The sequence below is a fragment of the Physeter macrocephalus genome, chromosome 12 (assembly GCF_002837175.3).
Source record: "Physeter macrocephalus isolate SW-GA chromosome 12, ASM283717v5, whole genome shotgun sequence".
Classification (NCBI taxonomy): Eukaryota; Metazoa; Chordata; class Mammalia; order Artiodactyla; family Physeteridae; genus Physeter; species Physeter macrocephalus.
The window spans coordinates 85,907,795-85,911,778 of NC_041225.1; the positions used below are offsets into that span (position 1 = coordinate 85,907,795).

The 3,984-nt window shown below is 46.0% G+C and overlaps 1 protein-coding gene across 23 annotated transcripts in view; it reads left to right on the forward strand.

Annotated features, from left to right (window-relative positions):
• Nucleotides 1-3,984, forward strand: part of DYSF (dysferlin) — a 231,639-nt gene that overhangs the window by 22,417 nt on the left and 205,238 nt on the right. The gene's annotated exons all lie outside the window — the stretch shown is intronic.

The following is a 3,984-nucleotide window of genomic DNA, read 5'->3' on the forward strand; positions in this document are numbered from 1 at the left end:
CTGTTGTGGCCTCTCCCGTTGCGGAGCACAGGCTCTGGACGCGCAGGCTCAGCGGCCATGGCTCACGGGCCCAGCCGCTCCGCGGCATGTGGAATCCTCCCGAACCGGGCCACGAACCTGCGTCCCCTGCATCAGCAGGTGGACTCTCAACCACTGCGCCACCAGGGAAGCCCCAGACTTGGGCATTTGATAGACATTTTCTTGAAAATGAGTGAGTGAGCCTGCCACTTTAAAAGCTGACGTTTATCATTTGTTGCGCATAATAAAATTTGAGATTTCAAACAAAAATTGGAATTTTAGAAAGCTTCTGTCCTCCAGTTTCCCAGTATTTAATGACTTTGCTGATGAGACTGATGGTGATATTAATGAATGTGATTTTTCAGTATTATGTAGTGAAATGTGTCAACATTTGGAAGGTCTGCATAACTCAGTGAGCAAAAACTTCCCAAATGAGCAATGCAAGATGTTACAGAATCATGTGTGGATAAAAGATTTATTCAAAATGCAAGATAGGACAATGGATTTTAATGTAACAGAGTACAAAATGTTCATCACTCTGCTTTCAGATTTCACACTGCAGCTAACCTTTAGGTTTAAGAAATACTACTTATTGAGGACTTCCCTAGTGGCACAGTGGTTAAGAATCCGCCTGCCAATGCAGGGGACACGGGTTCAAGCACTGGTTCGGGAAGCTCCCACATGCCATGGAGCAACTAAGCCCCTGCGTCCCAACTACTTAGCCTGCGCTCTAGAGTCCGCGAGCCACAACTACTGAGCCTACGTGCTACAACTACTGAAGCCCACATGCCTAGAGCCTGTGCTCCACAACAAGAGAAGCCCCGGCAATGAGAAGACCGGGCACCGCAACAAAGAGTAGCCCCAGCTCACCGCAACTTGAGAAAGCCCGCACGCAGCTACGAAGACCCAATGCAGCCAAAAATAAATTAAAAAGAAAAAAAAAAGAAATACTACTTATTGAGTTTTGGTGCAGTATCAAAGAAGGAGATCCACAATTATCTGAAAATTTATTAAAATGCATCTCCAACTATATGTATGGTTGGGTTTTTTTCACAGATGTCAACTAAAACAAGACATCTCAATGGACTGAATGTAGACAGGATAATGAGAATCCAGTGAGGCATTAAAGAGATTTGCAAAATGTAAACAGTGTCACTTTTCTGTTTCCTTTGTTTTGGAAGTTAGTTATTTTTCATAAAAATATGTAAAATGCAAGATAGGACAATGGATTTTAATGTAACAGAGTACAAAATGTTCATCACTCTGCTTTCAGATTTCACACTGCAGCTAACCTTTAGGTTTAAGAAATACTACTTATTGAGGACTTCCCTAGTGGCACAGTGGTTAAGAATCCGCCTGCCAATGCAGGGGACACGGGTTCAAGCACTGGTTCGGGAAGCTCCCACATGCCATGGAGCAACTAAGCCCCTGCGTCCCAACTACTTAGCCTGCGCTCTAGAGTCCGCGAGCCACAACTACTGAGCCTACGTGCTACAACTACTGAAGCCCACATGCCTAGAGCCTGTGCTCCACAACAAGAGAAGCCCCGGCAATGAGAAGACCGGGCACCGCAACAAAGAAAAAAAAAAAAAAAAAAAGTCACTTATGTTAACATGTCCTGGGCTTATTATTGTTAATGTAATATTAATTACTAAATAAATATTTTTAAATGCCTCAGTTTTAACCTTGAATATAGTAAAAGTTGATAGATACAAGTTACCTTAGTAAAAGCTCCTTAGGGTCCTCAATAATTTTTTTTCTATGGAAGTTTTTCTTTTTTTAAAGTAAATAAATAAATTTGTTTGTTTGTTTGTTTATTTACTTATGGCTGTGTTGGGTCTTTGTGGCGAGCGGGGGCTACTCTTTGTTGCGGTGCGCGTGCTTCTCATTGCGGTGGCTTCTCTTATTGTGGAGCACGGACTCTAGGCGCCTGGGCTTCAGTAGTTGTGGCGCATGGGCTTAGTTGCTCTGTGGCATGTGGGACCTTCCCAGACCAGTGATCGAACCCATGTCCCCCGCATTGACAGGTGGAGATTCTTAACCACTGCGCCACCAGCGAAGTCCCCTCAATAATTTTTTTAAAACTTTATTTTATTTATTTATTTGCTTTTGGCTGCGTTGGGTCTTTGTTGCTGTGCGCGGGCTTTCTCTAGTTGCAGCAAGCGGGGGCTACTCTTCATTGCAGTGCGTGGGCTTTTCACTGCGGTGGTTTCTCTTTGTTGCGGAGCACCAGCTCTAGGCACTCGGGCTTCAGTAGTTGTGGCACACGGGCTTAGTTGCTCCGCGGCATGTGGGATCTTCCCGGACCAGGGCTCGAACCTGTGTCTCCCCCACTGGCAGGCAGATTCTTAACCACTGCACCACCAGGGAAGTCCCGCCTCAATAATTTTTAAGAATGACATCCTGTGACCAAAAATTTGAGAACTGCTGCCCTAGGGTCTCCCAGAATATAAGTGTTCTATGGTGGTCTGTGTCATTCCAAAGTCCACATGCTTTTCCCACAACAGTGATTTGCAGCAGGCGGTGAGAGGGGTTGGGGGCTCACCCTCTACCACTGGTGGAGGTTTCTCAGGATCTCTGAGGGGGCTTGGGGCCGAATCTTTGTCTTAAGTCTACCGATCCTCCCTCACATGTTTCGTTCTCCTGGATTTTCCTTTGCTCCTTTCTCTGTTGTTTCCTTCCTCCAAATCCTTCCCCCTACCTGGCTTGCGTCCTTGACCCACCTCTACTCCCCGCTTCTCTCCATGCTCTGAACCGGGCCACAGGGGCTGACCCTACAGAAGGGAAATGGACAATGCTCAGCTTCAGAGGAAGACTCGGGGGTCCTGGGAGATGTTTCCAGAGGCTTGAGGGGCTTTCATGGTCCAGACAGGACTCTGTAAACACTGAGCAGTCCAGGTGAGACCAAAGGCTTCTTAACTGCAGGGTCTTGCACAGGCGGCGTTGAACCGGTGATCTTTCAGATCCAACCCAAATATAGGTTCTGTGTCTGGCTGAACACTTCTTTTAAAAAATTATTTTTAAAATTTATTTTTATTTATTTATTTATTTATTTTTGGCTGCATTGGGTCTTCGTTGCCGCATGCAGACTTTCTCTAGCTGAGACGAGTGGGGGCTACTCTTCATTGCAGTGCGCAGGCTTCTCATCGCAGTGGCTTCTCTTGTTGCGGGGCACGGGCTCTAGGTGCACGGGCTTCAGTAGTTGTGGCTCGCAGGCTCTAGAGCGCAGGCTCAGTAGTTGTGGCGCACGGGCTTAGTTGCTCCGTGGCATGTGGGATCTTCCCGGACCAGGGCTCGAACCTGTGTCCCCTGCATTGGCAGGCGGATTCTTAACCGCTGTGCCACCAGGGAAGCCCCGGCTGAACACTTTTAATCGTCCATTGAACACAGAATCATTTCTGTTCTGATGCTTAATGGAAGAGCCAGACGTGTTTAGCCCTTTCTGTGCCCCTCATTGACCCCTTAGGCCCAAACTCCAGAGGGAGCGCTCAGCAGTCTGCCGCCTGGGGCACTGTGGCTTTTCTCAGCCATCACAGTGTTAGTTCTTCTTGTTGTCTATCTCAAAGCCCTTCTGCATTCCCTCGGCCCAGCCCTCATGAGCAGGTAGAACAGCCTGCTTCAGATAGATACCTTCAAGGTGAGAGTGAGGTGGATTTTTTAAAATTGAGGTAAAATTCACAGACCCTAAAAGTCACCATTTTAACCATTTAAAAGTGTACAGTATAAATGGTTTTTAGTATACTCACAATGTTGTACAACCATCATTGCTATCTAATTCCATAACAGTTCATCACCCCAAAAAGATATCTCCATTAAGCATTCACTTGCCATTCCCATCTCCCTCTAGGGCCCTGGAAACTACTAATCTATTTTCTGTCTCTGTGGATTTGCCTATTCTGGACATTTCATATAAATGGAATCATACAATATGTGGAGATAGATTTTTTTTTTTTTTTTTTTTTTTTT